Genomic DNA, 21,770 nt, shown 5'->3' with positions numbered 1-21,770 from the left:
GCGGATCAAATTTCAAGCCCTTGTTGCCCTGAGGGGACACAAAGGCTGTGACCTACCCCGGACATAGCGATCTGGTGGCTGAGACCCTCTGCTTTCCAAATATAAACCTGCTTGTTTTATTTCTGCTGACAGCTGAATGAAAAAAAAAAAAATGTGGAAGTCCTTCCCCTTCTGGCTCCAGTCAACAGGAGAGAAGGACTTAGAGCCCCAGCTGGCATTGGAGGAAGATAAATAAGAAAAAAACAAAACATGTCCTTGTGCTACAGTGGAATGTTTAAAAAAGAGGTGAAAAGCACAAGGTCAGGGGCAGATTTCATTTTCTGTCATTTCAGCAGGCTCAGGGAGGAGGCAGGATGATGCAGGTTTGACAGTTTCAGGGGGAATCACTTTGGGAGGGAATTCATTTTTTTAGAGGGGGTGTCTTAACAGCCACAGTGCTGTGGTTTCCTTTCTGGGGGACACACTGGTTTCCCTGGCAACAAAAAGGTCCAGACTCCAAAGTGCTGCCCCGAGACCAAGGCCTGGCCTGGGTGCTCCCCCAAATTACCCACCAGCAAGGCTTCACTATCCTGGTCGGAGGGGCAGTGAGCTGGGTGGAAGAGGTGCAAAACTGTCGGCTCTGCAAAAACGTGGGTACTGGTTCCCGTCTCTTCCCCCCACCCCTCCCGCACTTGTGCAAGCAGCTACTCATCCCCAGATCACGGCTTTCCAGGGCTCTATGGTTGAACAGGTAAAAACACCAGAAACAGCTTGGAAGCAAGCCTGCGTTTGACAGCACCTGAGGACCCTGAGGGAACAGGCAAGGCTCTGGGGTGGGCGGCTGATGGACCAGCAAGGCCCAGTCTCATGTCCAGCGTGCTTCAGCCTCGTGTGGTTGGCACAGGGGAACTGTATCAGAAAGAGCAGGTCTGAGTTTCTGAAATCATGTCCCTCCATCCAGGCTCGCTCCTGTAGCTCCACTGGCACCTCGTGGAGTTCAGAGCCCATCCTCCCGGAGAGAAGTATTTAAACATCTGGCCTGGGAAGATGCCTTTTGTGCATCAGGTGTGGGAGGGAGTGGGAGAAAGCAGAGGGGGCTGGTGATGGCATTTGCAGAGCACTTATCTGGCCGCCGGGCACTGTGCTAAGTGCTCCACAGACATTATTTCATTTAACTCGCTCTTCAGTTGCCCGCTGAAGCAGGCGCAATTATCCCTTGCTGGAGGAAAATGAGGGGTTAAGTGACCTGCCCAAGGCCACCCAGTAAGTGAGTGGCAGAACTGTGAGTCACACCTGCCAGTTTCAGAGCCCTGTTCTCAGGAGAAGGGTAGAAGGAGTGACAGAGGCAGGAAGAGGAGAGCAGGTCTGGCAAGCGGTTTACTCCCCGGGTGGCAAAAGGTTCCCGGAATTCTCCCGTCCACAGAGGCCCCCCGCCCCTCCCCATATTAAACATTCCCCAGGAAGACAGGCCTCTGGAGCAGAGCCACCTGCCACCTGGAGGCTCCCAACTGGAGGCCCCAGTCCCTCGAGGCAGATGGAACACTGGCTGACGTGTCCTGAGGGCCTGATAGTGCAGCCTTTATAAGCCTTATTTACCTCCTTCAAAGCCCAGAACAGCCCTACAACGCAGGTGGTGACAGTCCATTTTATAGGTGAACAACATGGGGCTCAGTGACACGGCCAGCTTCACACAGCTAGCAAGAGGCAGAGCTAGGTTTCAAGCCCTGGTCTGATGCCAAATCCAGGTACAGTCTTAACTAATGACGTCGTGATGGTGATGATGATGAAGACAGCCACATTTTCCTGAGCTCTTACTAGGTGCCTGTACTGTGTCAAGCCCTCTATGCATATTATTCTCTCAACCATCCTCTGAAGTACATGCTATAATTAGCTCCATTTCACAGATGGGGAAACTGAGGCACAGAACTCTGTAAGCAACACGGCCAAGGGCACACAGCTGGTAAGCTGCAGGGCCAAGGTTTGGACCCAGTCACGCAAGCACCTGAGCTCATACTTGTAACCTGTATAATGAGCTGGTTCTCTAATCACTGGGACATCCTGCCTCCCAGCCTTGAGTCCTTGATTCCAGATGGTTCTGGGATCGCATCAGACCAGGCAGCAGTTGGGTACCCAGGTTTTTCCCTTCCTAGAGCTTAGGAAGAGCCCTGGAGAGCTTCTTCTCCCTCCCTGGGGAACACGAGGCAGCCTTGGACTTCATTTCGTGCGTGCGTGTGAGCGTGAGTGTGTGCACGCCTCAGGCCTGCATCCAGAGTGTGCATGCAGCTGATTTATAACCCTCAGAGAAAACAGAATTGCAAATCTCATCCACAAATCTTCCCTATCGAGGTACTTGTGACATGCAGACATGCCGTGAATTCCCAAGAACAGGCAGGCCTTCCCCAGCCTTGGCTCCCTTCCTCTCCTGGCTCCTGGACGAGACCCTAGGGACCAGCCACCCGTGGGTGGGCTCTGAGGTCTTTCTGGCGGCCAGCAGTGAGACCAGCTCAGCCATGGGAATGGCCACCAACCTAGGGAGGCCTGGTCCTGCTCATCAGAAATGCTGGCTCCAGAGTGACCTGGCCTTGGAGTAGCTGCATGAGGCACAGGTTACCCGAACCTCCCCAGGGGGTCCCCCATATTGCCAGCCCTCACGCTCTGGTCCTCACTGCTCATCTGGTGGGGAGCAGGGCCCGTTGGCACCTCCAGTACTGAGGAGGACAGTGGCACACATGTATGGAATACGTATGGTGCACCTCATCTATATTCAGTGCTTTAGTTCGCCTCGTGTGGTCAGCACATCCCCCCTCAGAAGCAGGGCTCAGAGAGCTTATGTGGCTTGGGTCCCAGATCTGAACATGGCCATCCTAATTCCAGAGCCTGAGCAGGCAATCTTTCCGCCATGTTTTCTCAAATCCTCAAACCCCAGTAAGGGTCCTCAGGCCCTGTCTCTGACACACACACTAACTCCATTTCCGCCAGATGGGACAACGGGAGGGCCCGGGTTTGGGTCTGGTTGAGGCCATCTCATCTCATCAGTGTTCAACATCAACCCAATTCCCACAACTGTGAACCTGGAAGATGTTTCCGGCTTCTGCAGACCCAGAACCAGTGCTTCCACACTCCTAGCATGGCTCACACTATCCCCACCAAACCCAGCCCTGGGGGGCACAGTGATGGCAGAGCAGAAAAGGGACACATGCTGTTTCCCCACTACTTCACCTCCCAGACCCTTCCCTAGCCGCCAGTGTGGCGGCTGCAGCACACCCAATCGCCCTGCTGCCCCGACCCTCAAGTGGGAGGCTGGGTGAGGGCAGAGCGGGAAGGCTGACACACGGAGGCCCCAGCGTTGGCTCTGCCCTGACCTGCTGTGTGACCCAGGCCAGTCCACGGCGCTTTCTGACTTTTGTCTTTTCCATCTGGAAAATAGATTGGACTTGCCTGCAAGATTATTGGGAGGATTAAATTAAATGAACACCAGAGATCCCTTGACTCTTTTGAGAGGTTTGCACATACAACACATATACACATACACGCACACACTGAGCTGGGGTGACATCGGGTTACAGGAATCCCCATAGTGGCCCCACAAACATTCCACATGGAGGCTGCCCTTCCAGGAGGTGTCTCTGGGCCTGGCACCAGGGTGAGTCCTGGCTCCTCCTCCTCCAGCTCAGACTCCCTCAGCCCCAAACCTATAATCCCAGGCAGGAAAATGACAGCCTTGTGCAGAGGCCTCCCTCAGCCGACAGGCGGGGAGCTGGGCGGTGGCCGTGCTGGTGGCTGGAAGGCAGGCCTGGGACAAAGAGCCGCTGAGTCAGGGGAGGTCAACGGCAGAGGCCAAATGCCATGGGGACTGTGGGCTTCGGGGTGGGCGGACCATGGATGAGAGGGGAGCGGGGGAGGGGTGGGCACAAGGCCCCTGGGCTGGTCTGAGGCGGGCCCTCTATAGGACAAGGCCTAGGAAGGGTCAATAAGGGGTCGTGACCCTGGAACCAGAAGGATAGGGCCTGAGACGGTAGAAAGGCCAGCACTGCTTTCGGTTTGGGGTTTGGGAAGCCGCAAACACACTGATTCCTGGGCCTTGCCCTAGCCTCCCTGGGAGGGCCTGAGACTCTGCATTTTAGAACGAGCCTCTGGGATGGCTGGTGGCTGCTTGGGAACCCTGGATTTTCTCTGCCCCAAGGAGGTGCTGGGGTTTCTCCTGTCTGTGCTGCTGTCCCCTTGGCACCCATCTCCATTTGGTAGGAGGGAAAGGCCACAGCAGTGCCCGGACACCCTGACCATGTTTGCCAAGCTCGGCTGTGCACCACCTGTCTCCTTACAGGCACATGGCCCATTTGTGGGCCGGGCCGCAGGACTGTGCCTGTTTACTAAGGCTTGGTCAGCAAGGCTGAGGTCAGCCTGTGAGCACTCCTTCTGGGCCCTTTCCTCCGAGAACAGCCTACAAGGAGCTGAAACCCGGCCCCCAGACTTGCTGTGCTCTCCATCCAGGGCCACATGGATCCTCAGCCCATCTCAGTGGGGAACCGAAGGCTTGGCCTCCTGGTAAAAGGACTCCAGGCCCTGCTGCCCTAACTCTCTGTGGCCTTGAACAAGTCATATGCCCTCTCTTGGCCTGGGTTTTCTCATCTGAAACAGGAAGCGGGAGGAGACTGGATGTGTAGGCAGTGAAGGAAGAGCATTCAGGGTGGATGGAATGGCTTCACCAAAAGCTGGGGTGAGAGAGCAGCTACACACGTGCCCAGGTGGGCTGGGCCAGGAGGCTGGGGTTGAGGCTGGGTCTGGGGTTAGGGTTAGGGTCATGGTTGAAAGCGCAGTTGGGAACAGCACTGGGTTTCTCTGCCTGGCAGTGTCCGAAGGAAAGTCTCCTGTGGGCACTCGATAACCTCAAGCAGGGGCCCTTGGCAGCTGCCCCAATGTCTCTGGATCACATGGAGGGACTGGTTGAGACTGCCTCAGAGGGAGGCGGCAGTGTTTGCTTGGGGCCACTCCAGAGGGCCAGCTTGGGCTCCCACATCACCAGGGAGCCTGGAGAAGGGGCGCAGCCAGCCTCCCCTGGACCAGCCTGAACACAGGGGTGACAGGACCTGGGCCTGCCAGGGGTGCTGCTCGCAGACTCAAGCCCTACAGTAGGTAACATGACAGGCGATGGGGCAGGTGGTACACAGGCCCTGGGGAGAGAGGGCCCATCTGAGTATCAGAGCACCTGACTCTGGCCATGGAGATGGCCCAGCTCAGGCCTGAGCCAAGGACACCTGCCTGGGGCATTCGCAGACACAGGCTGCGCTGGGCCAGGACTCCCTGCTGACATCCCCACAGCCACCGTCACACCTGTTTTCTTGTTTGATATTTGGAGACCCAACTTCTTTTACTAGGCTTATGCTTGAGGACGGGTCACCAGAATGATCCTGGTGACACGGGAGTGCTGAGGTGTACACAGCCTGGCGTCCTCAGGCCTTGCCAGTGGGGCCCGGGCTGGTCTCTGCTGGGGAACAAGCCCAGCACCCTCTCCTGGTCGCCACCTTCCCCTTTCCCCTCCCTCCTGACCTCCAGTATGCTGCGAGGCACAGGCCTTTCTTCACCCTCGGTGCCCCTCCAGGAAGGCGACAGATGGACTGGCGGTAGGACAGGTGGACGAGGGGCCAGTCAGTGGAGGATGGGGCCTGCCTACTTCTCTCTGCCCAAGGCTAGTGATCTGAAGCCAGGGGGCCCAGTGTAAGGGCAGGTAACACGAGTGGCAATTTTTCCTGCGGCCTGTCCACTCAGCGCGCCTGCTCACCCTCTGCCAGGTCCCCACTTGCCACGGCCTCACCAGCCCCTTCCCTGCCCCCTCACAGGCCTGAGATGGCTGTCGCTATGGCAACCCTGCTCATTCAGTCCGGGATAATGAAGCCAATGTGTTTTCCATTTCCATGAGCTGGAGTTGAGCAGAGCCGGGGGGTGGGGGGTTTCCCTTCTGGGCCCTTCCTCTTTGGGAAGAGGCAGGCTAGAGAGAGGGTGTGGGGCCTGACCAGCAGAAGCACACAGTGGAAAGGGAATGAGACCTGGAGCCACCAAGTTCTCGGCCCACCACAACAGCTATATGGATGGACAACGTCAGCTAGAACTGCAGGCCTCCCTGCCAACACCCAGAATAGCAGAGGTGGCTTGCCACAGCCAATAGAGCACAACGAGGCTCTATTTCTAGCTGTGTGACCTTAGATTAGTGACTTCACCTCTCTGGTCTCACATCACTGGAACCAAGTTCACCAAGCATTTATTGGGTCCCTTCTGAGTGTCTGGCCTTTTGCGGTCCCTGGAGGTCCAGAGAAGACCCAAGCAGAGTCCCTGTCCTCCAGGAGCCCACAGGTTAGCAGGAGGAGCTTGTACTGGGCACATTTCTCGGTTGTAAAAATGAGGCCAATAACTCCTACCTGTTGCTGCCTATCTTTGAGTTACTGTTGGGGGATTTACATGAAGTTACGCACATGAAAGTTACTGGTGCACACAGTAGGTGCTTTATAAGAACTAACCTCCCTTCTTTTTTTCATCCTGGGTCCCTGGCCTGCAGCACAGCAATAGTAGATATTTTAGAAGTTCCCATGTGTGACTAAGCAGTCACAGCTGTCCTAAAGTCTCTTTCCTTCCGGTATCTGGACAGAGATCTGCCTATTCGGCTGGAGGTGAAACTGAGGCCCAAGCAGGGTTAGGCTGGGCAGAGGGCAGGGGGATAGAGCAGTGGCCTTCAGACAGCCCACACCATCAGTAGCAGGGCTCATCTGTGGCCCGGACAGGAGAGCAGGGCTATCTGGAAAACCCATGGCCTACAATCATCGCCATCACACCCCCTCCCCCAACCCCTTTCCAAGGGCAGGAAGCCAAAAGCACTCATGCAGAAAACCCTGGCCTGTCTCCCCACCCCCCTCCCCCCCAAATAATTCAATCACCTTGGAGGCCAGTGGCCCTCTCTCCTGGCTGGGCTGACAGATGAGAAGGGGAGAAAAGGGAGGCATGCGGGGGGAGGGGTCTGGAGACCAGGGAAGCAGACATGGAAAAATCAGAGCAGGGCTTGAAAAATGAAGAAATAAACCTGCCAGGAGGGAGACAGCCTCGATTTGTCCTCCATAAAGCTGTCTTAGGGCCACCAAGGACGTTGGTGGGAGGAAGAGACCACAAATGGCTCCTCCTGGGACCCAAGCTGCCCCTGCCCAGCTGGGCTCCAGTCTCCAGCTAGTAAGGGGTCCAGGAGGGCTTGTGTGTTAAGAGGGGCAGAACTGTGGGAGGTGCAACTAAGGAGAGAACAGAGCCAGGAACAGGGGCTTCTTGTCCAGTTGGCTCACAGACACCGGCACACAGTAGGCACTCAATGTGGGACTGACCGACTGAAGGAATGCATTGCTGTGTCTGCAGGTAGCCATGAAGCAGGGCCTTTGTAGCAGGCTGACTAGACACGAAGACTTGGGTGGAGCCCATTCACTCACTTGCTCATCTCCCAGAATGGAAGACAGACCAGAGAGGCCTAAAGTCATGGGGCAAATCAGAGCCACTTGGGTTCTCCAGCCCCGGGTCCAGGCAAGACCACCTTTACCATGAACTACAGCGTTGGGGTCCTCTCCCCATCATGTCCCTTAACAATAGCACCTCACACCCAGCCCAGGCCAGGGGCCGAGCAGACCTGTGAGGGGGACGTGGCCCCCGTCCGGGCCTTTCCACAGGGCCACTGAGAATCACGTTTTCTAGGAACATTGAATGACCTTAAAACCTGCTCATAACCTAAGTTCAAAAGAGACAGAAAGAAAATTATAAAGTGACCAGAAAAAAATACACCAGAATTTTGACCAGGACCAATCTGACCAGTCTGAGCAGGAGGATTCTGGGAAGATTTCATTTTTCTTCTTTCAACATGCCTGTGACTTCCAGACTCCATACAACAAGCATACGTTACTTTTACAATAAGGAAAAAAGGACATTATCAGAGTTAGAAATAGATAAAGCTTTCTCACTAAATGTTTCTGGTGCTAGATGCCCCACTCCAGGACAGTCACAGAAACTCTTGCTGGATTACACAGAAGCTTCACTTAGGTACAAATGCTCACCCATGAGAGTTTCTCTCCGTGGTCTGCAGGCTCTGTGAGGTCACTCTAGGTAGAAAGGCGGGGATGAGGGCTGTTAAAGTCACTTCGCTGTGTGATTTTTGGTGAGTCCTGTACCTCTCTGTGCACCGGTGTTCTCCCCTTGCCCTTCTCACCTCACAGGATGGGTGCCGAGGACTCATCCTGTGAGTCCTGGGCATGCTTGAGCTAAACTTGGAAGTGAATTAGGGGCTCAGGGCTTCTCTGATTGGAGGGGCACTGTCTGGGGCAGATGGGCAGCTGAGGTGTCTCCAGAGACCAGGCAGGCCGGCGCAGGGCAGAGGAGAGGGCCTGGGTAGTGCCAGGAGGCAAGGGGCCAGCTTTCATCCTCTGTTTACAGTGGAAACACAGACTTGAAAAGGTTTCACTTTTCCACTGTTTTTGTGGCGGTGCTGTGGGGAGCAGGGCTTCCTGAGAGTGAGGCCAGCTTTCCAAGGCCACACCGAGTCCAGCCCTGCGCTGGCCTCCGACAGGAAACACCATGTTTTTAATTTACGGGTCCCTGCCAGGCACTAAGAGCAGCCACTACCCTACCAGTCCGACTGTGCCGGGAGAGCAATTCCAGGCCCCACTGCAGCTGGGAACCTGTGGCAGGCTGGGTGGAACTCCAGCCCCAGAGGGACCCCAGGGGATCCCTGAGGCGCCTTGCTCCAGGACAGCTCTATATGGTTTTGTTCACTGGTGCACCTGGTGACTACTCCAAACACCAATCCCTGGCCTCCTGGCTTTCACATCCGTGAGTCCTACCCCCTCGCTGGACAGAAGAGAAACTGAGGCCCACAGAGACAGGAAACTTCCAGTTCCACCAGATTATTAAAGAACAAGCTCAACCCAGAATGGCAGACCTCCAACTGAGCCCCTTGACAAAGTGGGACAGTTCTGCGTCCCCCACGATTCCTTCATAACAGTGAGGACAGCTGACCTCCACCACAAACCTATGGGCCAGGCGCCATGACTGCATTTGAGCCACAGAACAAGCCCATGAGTTGTCCGACCTTCATACCTTACAGATGAGGAAACTAAGGCCCAGAGGTTTAAGAAATTCTCTAGCGTCATGCGGCTGGCGACCACGGAGTTGGTAGTTGGGGAGTGCACTACAAAGCTGCCCCTCTCCATCTCTTCCTTGGTGTTCGGAGCTGCCCTTGTCCAGGCTGGCAGGAAGCCTTGCTACTATGTAGGACCCGCCAGCAACTCTCATCTTGGAGTGCGTCTGGGAATTCCTCGTAAACTGAGTGATATCTGCAGCAGGGTGTCCATTTAGCCAGTGTGCACTGAAGCCCTTGGTCTCCACTGATGGACAGGTGGCTGTGCCCTGGCACACAGGAGAACCTTGGGCTGACGCCCCCCTCCCCCGGCTATACAAATGTCGAGGCTGCGGAGTTCTGACGACCTATGCTTCTTTCTCCCCCTGCTAGAATGTCAGCTCCATGAGGGCAGGGACCTGATCTCTTGCTCACTAGGGTATCCCAAACACTCGGAAGCGTGCTGGTAGGCGCTAAACATCTGTGCATTGACTGAGAAGCGCTGGGTGGGTAGGAGGCTCTCTTCGCACAGTGGGTTTGAACAGGCCTGGAAGCTCTTCCCATTGGCCACGTATTTATGTTTCTAAGCGAAGAGGAGACACATCCCTGGCCGGGAAGCCCCCGGGGGTGCAGTGGCCCCATCCCCATCACAGGCCCCATCTGTACAGAGCCCTCCCCATGCCCTGCTTCTCACTTTCTGGGACTTGCTGGGCTCCAGCACTAAACGAAAGGCACATGTGCAGGGATTTTAATCTCTTGCTTGTTTTTTTTTTTCTTTTCCCCACAAACTGTCCCCTCCTTGCTTCTTCCCATGCAGAACATTCCTGTTCCCAAACGGGAGCCACTTTCCAGGCGGGTAATGGCCAGGCTCACGTTGGCTCCCTGGTGTCCTGCAAGCTGGGCCAGGGAGGTCCGCATTGGACATGGACACAGAGCCTTCTCGGCGTGGAGAACACCAGGGCTGCCCTCCGAAGCCAACCTGCGCCCACTCCACAGAGGGACAAACTGTGTGTATGTGAGTGTGTACATGTGTGGGATGATGAGAGAAAGACACATACATACAGGCACGCCTACATGTATACACACAACCAGAGAAGGAAAATGAGAGATTGAGGGGGAAACAAAGAGGGAGAAACCTAGTAAGAAAGGGGGCATAAGTTAGGGAGGCATAAAAGACAAACTAGCACTGAAATGAAGTCAGAAAAAGGCCTAGAGACAGAGAGCTTCTGTGGAAAGGGCGCCCCCTGGAGTTGTGCAGTGCAGCTGCCCCGGGCAGGACGAACACAAGAGACCCATGGAAGTGGAATAGACAAAATGGGTACAGACAAAACGGGTGTGTGAAAGAGACTCAGAGAGTGAAAGGATGAGCAGGAGAGAAAGGGCTATACAGACAGGCAGACGGAGCAACCAACAGGTGCGAAGGTGGCTGTGGGACAGACAGAGTCCTGCAGTTCTGAGCCCTGGTGGGCTTTTCTGGGAAGACTTCCTGCCACCAGCAGTCTCCTTCCCTCTCTGGGTGCTGTGAGGTCTGCATGGAGGAATAGAGAAAGACTGGCTGCTGCGCCCCTGAAGCCCCACTGTGTCCGGCGTGGACCCCCTTGCCCTTTGACCTCCAAGGCCTAGCGAGGTGGGTCATAATGACCCTTCCCCTCCCATTCAGCTCCTTCCCTCACCTCCAGTTAGAGTCCAGGGGGAGGCCTGGGGAGGAAGGTCAGACAGAGCGGGAGGTGGGAAGGCCCAGGGAGCTGCTGCACTCACCCCTTTAAACAAGCCCTTCCTTTCTCTGGGCCTCAGTTTACCCCATACAGAGGAGGTGGGATCTGTTGGCTCCTTAGCTGCTCCAGCCCCTAAAATCCTGTCTCCAGAATTTCGTATTTATTTGGCGTCTGTGTGTGTTCCATGTTTTCAGTGTCTTCCTCCCAACCTCACCCCCATTTCTGAATGAACTCTTTGAACTCTTCCAACCCGAAGCCCACTGGGCTAGCATTTGAAAGCCCAGCCTTATAAAAGGTCATCTCAGCTACAAACGGGCTCCCCAAGATGAGCACCACCTTCCCTGCCAGCACCCCGGGGAGCAGAACCTGCCCACGTTCAGTCTCTGCTCCGACATGCTGGATTTCAATGAAAGCTCAGGGAGAAATGAAGTGGCTGTGTCTTTCTACCGATCAAAACCTTCTCTGGCTCTTTGCCACTCATCAAATAGAGGTGCGATCCACCGTGGGTTCTCATCGCAGGCCCCTCCTTCTCCTCGTCTCTCTGGAGTCAACAACTGGGTGGCTGGGGATTGGCAGTAGCCTGTCTTCACTCATGCACTGTGTCTTGGCCTTTCCCTGCCCCTCCCAGTGGGAGCCGTGTGTCCCAGGCGTCCCTGCAGCTGAGCCCACTCTGGCTGCGAGAACCGTCCGAGTGGATGCTGGGAAGAACTCTAGGACGTATCCTATATGGGCAAGCCTGATCCACACAGGCGCTGGCCACTCTAGCAACGCCAGCTGAATCTGGGAAGGCACCTACTACGTGCCTAATCCTCTCGGGCCCCAGGGAGGAGGCCCTATTCTCTTCATTTTAAGATGAAGAGGAAGAGCCTCTGGGGAGTCAGGAGACCTGGCCTGACCTAGATTAGCTGGTCATTCGCAGCTCGGGACCAGGTCGGTGGGAGACAAAACTAATGCACCTCCAGGAAGACTTCTCTGATCTTTGTGGTTGGCAGCAGGTTGTGCCCCTGCAACAGCTGAAGTGGGTGCTTTGGGTCTGGCTGAGGACTCAGGCTTGAAAGTCAGATGAAACTGCGTTCAAATTCTGGCCCCACCTCCCAGTGGCTGTGTGACCACGGGCCTGCGACTTAACCTCTCTGTTCTACAGTTCACTTCTTTGCAAAATAGGTTCTATAAAAATTATATTAGATAATGTGTATATAAAGTACATTAACACAGGCATGCACCCAATGTCCTGGTTTGGGCCACAGCCTGCCCTAAGGCTGTGGCTTTCCCTACCTCATCCTTAGCCCCACCTATAATTCTTGGAATCCTCTGGGTCAATCTGCTCTAACTAGCCTCCTCCAGGAAGCCTTCCATTACCCCTGTTCCCCAAGGACTCTTCCTGGACCTCAATACCTCCCTGGTTCCAGGGACACTGGGTATCACTAATTGTGTTATGTGAACGTGAGCCTTGGCCTAGACTGTGTGCTACCTGAGGGCTGGCATAGGAACTTCTGCTTCCTTGTCTCCCTAGGAGCTGAGCACAGACCCATGCAAACAGCAGGTACTTACTAAATACTGCACCGACTTCAGCTAGAGTGTGGGGAGAAGGGACTGGCTTGTGCAAAGGCCAGGGCCCTGTACCAGGTGCCAGGTATGAACGGAGGACCCAGCGGGTTCCCAGCCCAGGGAAGAGATGGAGCCACCCACCAGGCCCACCGCCTAGGCCGGCTGTGCCATCAGGATGCCAGTGGTCAGAGGGGCGCTGGTTCCCTGTGGGAGTGACAGTGCCTCCCAGACCCTGAGCCCCAGACCTTGACAATCATCCCAGGCCAGGGGAGAAGGCCTCGGCAGTGAATAATTCCTCCTCTGCCACCTGCCAGGGCCCTACTGCCTCAAGGGAGGTTTCATTAGGACAGGGCCGCCTTTTCACCTCTGCTTTAATTATTAACTCCCCTCAGCATCAGTGAGTGGAAAATGGGAGGGAGCCAGGGAGTGAGAGCCTTTTCATTTCGGGAGCACGTTGCCCTCTGTGTGGATATTCCTGGAAAACTTCCATGGGGGCTGCCTTGGAAAATAGGCCTCCTGGGCGAGAGGGCCCAGGAGCCAAGCGGTGGCTGTTGATTCAGACTGACAGTTTGGGTCAAAGAGGGCCCAGTGTTCAGAAGCAGGTGGCTCCTTGGTCCCTGTCCTGAGATGGCCCTGTCCATTCCCAGGTGCTGCAGCGGCTGGTTTAGGGCTCAGGCCTGGTGGGGCTGCCTGTCCCAGATGGACTCCCCAAGTTAGGAATGGCAGGTGACAGGGCACAGCCCAGAGGCCAGACTGTAAGCCAAGGGGTCTAGGTCCCAGGCCTGTTCCCCACTGTCTTCATGGGTGACCTGGCAAGGCATGTCCTGCCCTGAGCCTCAGTTTCCCCATCTATAAAGAGAAGGGGCTCCAGAGGGCCATCCCCCAGTTCTGACACTCCAGGTTTCCAAGTGTGTTAACTCACAAGGCTCCCAAGCCCCTCACAGGAGCCAGGCCACTCCACTCCCCTCTGCCTCCCTGGGCCGGCTCCAGGTCAGTGGCCGAGCTCAGTTTGCAGAAGTGATCTCAGATCCGACTGCACCCAGCAGATGCCTGCAGATCTCAGGTCTCCTGGAAGGCCCAGGGGAACCACCACTAAATGGCACGTCACACCCAAGGAACGGCCTTTCTGTCCCTGGGGCTCGGGGGCTGGAAGGCGGCTGCTGACCTTAACACTATGGCCGGTGGGTGTGGGGCTAAAACCTACAGAGCTGCCTGCCTCAAGGAGCCTAGCAGAGGGCATACCAGGGAATGTCTGTCTGGTTATTACGCGTTTTTAAAAAATGATTTTTTGATTTTTACATGCTATTATTATTATTTTAGCATCAATTGAACCCCACGGGAATGAAGAGAAAGCTCCTGGGGTTTTAGGAGCAGGAAGAGCCCCTATAGATCATCTCAACTCCTGGTTTATTGATGAGAAAACCGAGCCACAGAGCGGGACAGGCTTTACCAAGCTCACCCTGCGAGGCGATGACGTGGTCCACGGCCCTTGCTCCCTCTGGGCCAGCTCCCCCATTGCAGGCATCTGTGTGTCCTAGGCTGACCCAATCACACGTATTTTAGGGGGCACTGGTCAAAAATCCAGAGTCCTGAGCCCGATTCCAGACCCAGAGAATCTGACTCCAGGAGAGGGGCCTGAGAATCTGCATGTAAATAAGCACCCTTGTGGCCTGTATGTGTTGGCACTTGGGGGAAATGCTGTGTCTCCATCTTGAAGTGTCATCATGAAAGTTCCCACTCAAGAGCTACAGAGAGGACCTGGGAGGCCAGTGGCCCTGGAGAGGGAATCATCTGGGTATCAGAGCTAAGGACGCCAACTGTAAGCAGATGTCCCCATGCTGAGGGGTGGCAGGTGGCCCCCGAGGGCGTCAATCTACTGTTAAGAGAGAAGACTGGAGTAGCTAGTGCTGCATTCCATCCCCATTGCATCGCTTGCAGGCAGGCAGGCTTCCCCCATGTTACAGATAATGAATGTGAGGGTATGAATGTTAGACAAAGTGACTTGTCTAAACTCACCCAGGTGATAGACGACAGAGGAGAAATTTGAACGCCAAACTGTTTGTCCCTAAAACCCATGCTTTAACCACATCACACGGCATCCTTTACCACACTGAAATGTACACGAGTGGACCTGTGGTGGTGAGCTCTCCAGCAGTGGAGGTGTGCAAGGAGTAGCTAGGAGCCTTGGCAGGTATGAGGTGAACTTGATCAGCCCCCCTGGAGCTGTGACTGGGGACAGGTTGAGCTGGCTAAAGACGCAAGGCTGTTCTTGGTGTTTCTTCCACACTGAGAAAAATGTTCCAGATTATTTACAGGTTCCAATTCATCAAAATCTTCCGGGCTCCATTCTGGGCCACCCTGGAGCTGTGGGCCAGAGGATGCCTAGGGGCCTCAGCTGAGAGGGCTGGGTGTAGGGGGCTGGCGTCCCAGGTGGCACAAGAGCCTGGGGGAAGTGGGGGTGGTGTAGGGGGCTGTGGTGGGGCGTCTGGCTGGGGGTGGGGCTGGGGCTGAGAGAGCTCACCAGGCCACCCAGTGAGAGCTGTCACCCGTTAGGCTGTCCCACTGGAGTGTGGGCCAGACGGAGGGGGCACCATGGAAGCATTCCACGGAGGCTATGAAGCAGAAATGCTCCCACAGGCTCCAAAAGAGGTCCCCAAAGGTGCCTCAGGGAAGCAGTGGAGGGTCCCAAACAGCTGGGAGGCAAGATGTGCTGCTTCCCAAACCGGAACTGAAGAAGGGTGAGAAGCACTTATCAGGAAAGACAGATGTGAGGGAAAAGCTCCCACAGATTCCTATTAACCAGCTCTCAGGTGGGGGCATGTATATGCAGTCCCCATAACCTGGGGGGGCCATAGTTCCCTCAATAGCCAGGCTGGACTGACCCTTGTGGGACCACACTGAGGTCACTGCCTCCTCCCTATGCCCAAACTGGCCACAGCCCAGAACTGAGACACTTGGCAAGTGGACCTGACACCCAGGGGCTGGGACTGAGGGCAAATGGACGCCATGCAGGGCATGACACTGTTTCTCACAGAGTCCGTGCACAGCCTCAGAATCCTTCTTAACACAGCCTACCCAGCACATTAAGAACCGGTATACCGAATAAAGCCTCTTTGCCATCCCTAGAGGAAGCGCAGGGCACACGGGCTGGGTGCCTGCTGGCTTCTGTTGCCATTCAGCACCCGCATGCCAGGCAATGTGCTGGGGACAAGGTTCAGAGGCTGCCTGCGCCTGCAAGAGGTTTACAGTCCTGCAGGGTAGACAGCAGGCGGCTGGCTACCTGGCGGGGAGAAGAGACAAGGAAAGGCTGAAGGAGTGGATGGCTGTGTCTCACTAGGCTAGCTCAGCACACACAGCCCTGCCCAGGGCCACATGGAGTGAGGACAAGCCCAGCATAAACCGGCACCTCTGTGACTTTCCAACCCCCTGCATAAGCAAAGACAAACAAGAGTCTGCCAACGTCGTCGAGGCAGCAAAGGGGTTGTGGAGAACAAAGGGGAAATTGGCTCTGGAGGGCGGGGGCCCTGGAGGGGCTGTTCTGCTGCCAGTCTAGCTCCTGAGAAACATCTCATCTCTGGAGAGCCCCTCTAGGCTATGTTCTAGGCTGTGCGCTTGCTATGAGGAACCTGGGAGTGACAATGGGCGGGAATGACCCCATGTAGCTCAGCCTGTGACAGCAGCCTTGGTCTGGGCTTTTCGGGGATTGGGTGGGGAAGCCCCGGAGCACTGGAACCCATTGTAGGGGCAATGGAGCCCTTCTCATCATCTTCCCTCTATTCCTATCGAGGTTCGGTCACTTGGGTACCAGCTACGGTCCTGCCTGCCTCGATTTACCTTTTTGACCAGTGCGGCATGCCCGAGTTCTTTATTCTGAACTGCAGGACGGTGGTAGCCTGGCCTACAGAGAGCACACTCGCTCTGCAAACTCTCGTCTGCAAGACTGCCTTCCCCAGCCTCAGTTTCCTCACCTGCAAAGGAGAAAAGGGCCCGCCAAGCTGCACGGTCCAATACCACATTTGGTGACTAAACACCGGTGTCTGCAGTGCGGTGAATGTGTTAAATACACACCGGGCTTCAAAGACTTAGTAGGAGAATAGAATGTAAAATAGCCAATATGTTATTCCAATACATAATACAAAATACAAGATGATGTGGCAGACATTCTGATAAGTACTTTGAAGGGTATAAGAGCATAAAGGGAAGGGTTTCGAGTTTAGGAAAGTTCAGGGAGGAAACGACCAGGGCCTCTGGGAGGTGGAGGCTGATGGGGCCCATTGGGGATGGAGGCCCAATCTGACCTTGTGGAGAAAGCATGAGATGAAACGAGGAAGACTCCAAGAGGTCCAAGCCATACGATAACAAAGGTGGAGGGCTTTCGAGGCAGGAGGAAGTGCAAGAGCAAGCAGCAGCGGGGTTGTGTGATACAGGTGGGGGTGTGGGAGCGCAGTGACGCTGCAGCCCAGGGTACTGGCAGACGCTAGTGTGTGACGTGGCTGTGAAAGGAGGTGACTGGAGGCAAGTCTGGCCACCAGGGCCCACCAGCCCACCTCACAGACTGCTGAGATTTCCAGGCCAGCAGTTCTCCAGGAGCCCACCCGCTGGCTCCTTCTCCCCTCGGGAGAACAACTGATTTATTCATCAGCATACACCCGCTCCACCAGGCAGCCAGCTTCTGGACACTTCACTTCTAATTATAGCAGGAATTTCATTAATGCTGGAGGGAAACCGGGTTTCCAACTGCCCCTGTCAGTGGATGCAGCCCCCTCTTGCTCCCCTGCTCAAGCCTGTGGCCCACGTGCCCAGGGCAGCACAGGGCAGCCACAGGGGCAGATGTCTGACTTGGGAGATCAGGCTCCATCCTGAGCAGTCACATGGAGGGTCCATGGGATGGGATGGTGCTGCCACCAGCACTTGGCCACACACAGCGCACAGCGTCTAAGCAGCTGGGAATATGGGGCGCTGCCTTGGACACCTTCAAAGGCTGGGTGGGAGGAAGCTATGTGTTGGCCAGAGCTGGATAAACAAGGCGAAGGATGGCAGGTTGGGAGCCCAGGAGGTCTCAGTTCTGCTGAGTCCTGGTGATGATGGGGGTGATGACACACAGCAGATGTGTTGCTGGGACACCTGGCAAGGAGCGTCTCCACAGGATAGGAGAGAGGAGCTGAGACAGTCCCAGGACTCAGGGGGTTTGAGGGGGAGCCTCAGACGTGATAGGACAGGGAGAGAGAGGCTAAGCTGAGAGGAGGCAGTGCGGGGCTGGCTGGTGTGAGAAGAGCAGGCAGGCAGAAGAGAGATGTCCGCACAGAGAGAACCAGAAAGAGACACACAGTCCCCTGGAAGGGCAAACAGCCACCCAGTCACTCAGTCACTCCCCTGAGCTGTGGTTTAGAGGCCGGGGAGAGAAGAAGTAAAGAAATGACTAGGGCCAAGTATGCCGGGCTTCTCAGAGGACCCCCTAAGGAGACCTGCTCTCCCACCTCCAAGGGGGGAACGGGTCCCACCTAGACACTTCAGACCAGACACTCAGGGGTTGTGAGTCCAGAGCAGGAGGCATGGGTCCTTCCATGACCCTGGGGAGCTGCCGCAATGGCCAGCAGTGTGATAAGAGGTCAGTGCTCTTGGCCTGGGTGTACTTCCTCTCCGGAGCCCCTTAGGAGTCCATCCTGTGCCCTCAGTCAGCTCCACCTTGCTCACTGAGGTAATAGGGCCCCTTGGGCCAGTCTGAATGTTAAGCCTGGAGCCTGAGGTGCTAGGGTCCTGAGGGGAGCTGTATATAGGGGGTGGGTGGCACTCCTTCACACAGGTGGGCGCTCTCCTTCCCTTGCACATTCATACATCTTCACACACCTTCCAGTCTCATACAGTGGCTAGACAATCACACCTGTTGGCACATACCAGCCCCCACCCCCACCCACACACCCTGCAAGGTCAAGCTCCCTTCTCAGCAGCTTCCTCCAGCCCTACTTGGGGGACCTCTGGGAAGGGGCTCCTGAGCGCCATCAAATCTGATGCCTGAGTGCCCTGTGCAGCTCCCAGCTTGCATACTTTTTGTTGACGAGGACCTCCCCCAGAAAGCAGCTTGAAAAAAAAATCTCTAGTCAGCTCCGACTCTTGGAAAGCTGAACTTGAGGTTTTGAGGAGGACAGCGTGGTTGCCACTGAGGGGCTTGTGCTGTTGGCCAGGCAAGAGTACGCCAGGCAAGACTGTCCTTTCATCACTAATTTGAAAAGTGACAGAGCTGGCCCATCACCCTGGCTGTCACTTCAAATTATAACAGAACTAGAGAAACTGTGTCTAGCTTCCTTGAGTAATGATGGCTAACTAGGACTCAAGATAATCTTTCATTCACTCACTCACTCCCTCACTCAATTAATAAAATATCAACTGGGCACCTACCACGTGCCAAACACAAGTATAATCATTTAATATTCTGTTCTAGTCTGACACCTGCCCTTCACCCATTTTACAGGTGGCAAAGCTGAGTCCAGGGAAAGGCAGAGACTTGCTCAACGTCACATAGAAAGCTGGTGGTCCTAGGCAGAGCCTCAGGCGTGCTGCTGCAGGCAACTGACCATCTGCTAGCACCGGGAAGGGAGAAGGCCACATGCCCGCCATCCCCGCCCCCAGCGTTTCTAGGACACTGAGGTATTGATTACCACCTTCGCCTTGGAGTGGATTTCTTTTCTTTTCTTTTTCCACCAAGGCTTTCTGTTCCTCCTTTTTTTTTTTTTTTTAAAGAACACGCTCCAAGCCGCTCCTATGATTAATTACCAGCTGCCTAATGCTCTGCCACTGACAATTTCTGGAAAGGGAATGAATTACCTTGAAAAACATCCGAAAAGAGAACCCACCGTGAAGGAGAATTTCAAAGGTTACCTCACAATTAGCCGTAGGTTTCCCCAGCCTTACTGAGTTGCCTGTAAGCCCTCTGGGGAGGGGCAGGTTGCCAGCCTTCAGGAGCCACCCTCTGCCTCTGAGGGCAGCCAGGCTTAAAGGGCTGGGCAAAGGCTGCAAGGTAGAAATGGAGGTAGTTTCCTGAGCACCTACCACGAGCCTGCCCTGTGGCTCCGTCCATGGCCTCTAAGGAGTTGTGAGCTTAATTCCTTTGGACCGCGGTTCAAATCCCCTCTCCACCATTTAAACTCTATGGGTCTCTTAACCACTTTGGGCCTCTGAAAAATGAGGCATTAAACACACTTCCTCAGAGGGTTACTACGGGAAGAAGTATGTATTTAAGGCACATCGTGGCTGGTACAAAGTAGACTCTCACCAAGCTGTAACCTTTAGAACCACCCTAGGCTTCTAAGCATTCTCACCACAGTGTCCTCTCGGCAATGTTGATATACTCATCCTCATTTTCAGATGAGAACTGACTGTGTCAGAAGGGAAAGGACTACCGCAAGGTCACATAACTGACAGCAGGAAGGAAGACCAGGTCCTGCTCCCTGGTTCCAGAGCTGCACTGAAGCACGGAGAATCCCCAGGGCTCACCTGTACCTGTGTGTGGGCACCTGGGGGCAGTGGGGCTTTAGCAGAGAAGCTGAGGGCAGCAGGGGGGTGAATCGGCAAGGTCTTACACCGGGGCGAACACTCTGGCTCGCCCAGCTGGGCCCCAGAGCCTTGGCACAGAAGGCTCTGGCCCCAGCCAGCATCTTGGTGCAGGCCTCTCAGGTTTGGGTTGGGAGACACAGAAAGGGATCGATCAAACAGGGCCACGCACAGGACCAAGTGTGATCAACCCTGCAATGCTGCTCGGTCATAAGGCACGCTGATGTCCAGGCCAGAGGCCTGCCCAGGAGGCTCAGACTCAGGACCTCCTGGCTCCAGCCGCTCTCAGGAGTGCCCTGAGAGGCCCAAGCCCTGTCCTCAGGATGGACAACCAGTCTGTGTCCATCCTGGCATTGGTGGGCCCTCCGGGAGGAGGGGAGGGTAAGACCCGAGGATGCGGGAGGAAGGAAGGGTCCCAGCATCCTTGAGGAAAATGCTGACATATCCTGAGTTCTCACTGTATACCAGGTGTGCCAGCACACCTGTGGGGACAGGTGCTGGGATCCCAGTCCTTTTATAGACAGGTAAATTGAGGCACAGAGGAACCACACAAGGTCATAGTGGATAAGCAGCAGAGTCAGTATGTGAATGCAGGCACTCTGACCCCACAGCCCAGAGATACGCGAGGGCTCCCGTGCGTGCTTCAGTGTGTTTGTGGGAGAGCAGAGGGTGGGGCAGCCGCAGCACCCATTTCCGTGAACAGGTCTCTCTGCTCATGTAGGCTGCTTCTGCCTGGCTGCCACGTTGCTCAGTGAATGAGGCCTACACGCCATGGGGTTCAGAGTGGTAGACACAGGGCTGCTCAGCCAAAGGTGGGGACCGAACCGGCCCCTCTCCCAGGGTGCACCCTCTACCCCCTGCCCTGGCAGCCACTTTAGAGAAAGGCCAGGCTTAAGAGGACCCTAGGGGTCCTTTCGGGGGGGGGGGGGGGGAGAGTGGGAGGGTGCAGGGGGCCGACATCTCAGCAGGGGTGGCCGCACCCAATCCCGCCCATGAGGGCCGAGGCCCCGGGCAAAGGCGCCGTGTGGTGGGACCAGCATCTGTCTCCCGTTCAGGACACAACTACCCCTTCCCCAAGCACCCAGGCAAAGCCACAACCTGCCAGCCTCGCTGCACACCTACCTCAGCGACCCAAGAATCACCAGCGTCCCACGTGCCAGTCAGCAGCTCACGGTACTTCCGCTTCACTCGAGCTCCATCCTACTGCAATGAGAAGGGCTGGTCAGTGGGTCCACTGGTGGCAGGAGTCCTAAGGACTGAGCATGCTACCACAGCCCACCCACCCGCCTGCTGTGTAGAAAGTTTACTACAGGCAAACCCAAATCCCCCCTGACACCCCTATCTGCCAGTTACCGCCTATGTGATTATGGATATGCCCCTGGCCTCTCTGGGTTTCTTTCTTCACATGTCAAATGGGATCACAATAGTTCTCTCGGGGTTTGTGGGAGGATTTGAGGATATATGGTGACAGAGGCATTTGGCATTCATTCATTCACTCAAGAAACATTTAGAAAAAACACCCTGAGCTGTGAACAGGAGAATGGTCCCTGCCCTTGTGGAAAACCTGATAATGAGCAACGACTCAAACAATACATAATTAAAAATGGTGTCTGCTAGAAAAAATGAGTACAGGGGCTATGCAGCATAGACTCAAGGTTCAGGAGGGCTGTTTGGGGGAAGTAAAACTGAAGGATGAGCCAGAGAGAGGCAGGCCAAGATGCATGGAAAAGTATTTTAGGCAGAGGGAACAGTATATATAAAGACTTCAAGATGGGAGAAAGCCTGGTCCAGTGGAGGACTTGAGAGTGGGTGGTATGGTAGGTGCAGTGAGGGAGGGAAGGAGTGGG

At 55.4% G+C, this 21,770-nt stretch overlaps 1 protein-coding gene across 4 annotated transcripts in view; it reads right to left on the bottom strand.

Moving 5' to 3' along the window:
- The window catches only part of ZMIZ1 (zinc finger MIZ-type containing 1), a 230,669-nt gene that overhangs the window by 121,978 nt on the left and 86,921 nt on the right, over positions 1 to 21,770 (bottom strand). For all 4 annotated transcript variants that reach the window (XM_081075176.1, XM_081075173.1, XM_081075175.1 and 1 more), the window contains exon 3: positions 21,046 to 21,126. The gene's annotated coding sequence lies outside the window, so the exon portion shown is untranslated. The remainder of the gene's footprint in view (positions 1 to 21,045; positions 21,127 to 21,770) is intronic.

This window comes from Rhinolophus hipposideros (genome assembly GCF_964194185.1).
Source record: "Rhinolophus hipposideros genome assembly, chromosome: 15".
Taxonomy (NCBI): Eukaryota; Metazoa; Chordata; class Mammalia; order Chiroptera; family Rhinolophidae; genus Rhinolophus; species Rhinolophus hipposideros.
The sequence above is the reverse complement of the archived record's forward strand: the minus strand, read 5'-3'. Positions and strand labels throughout refer to the sequence as shown.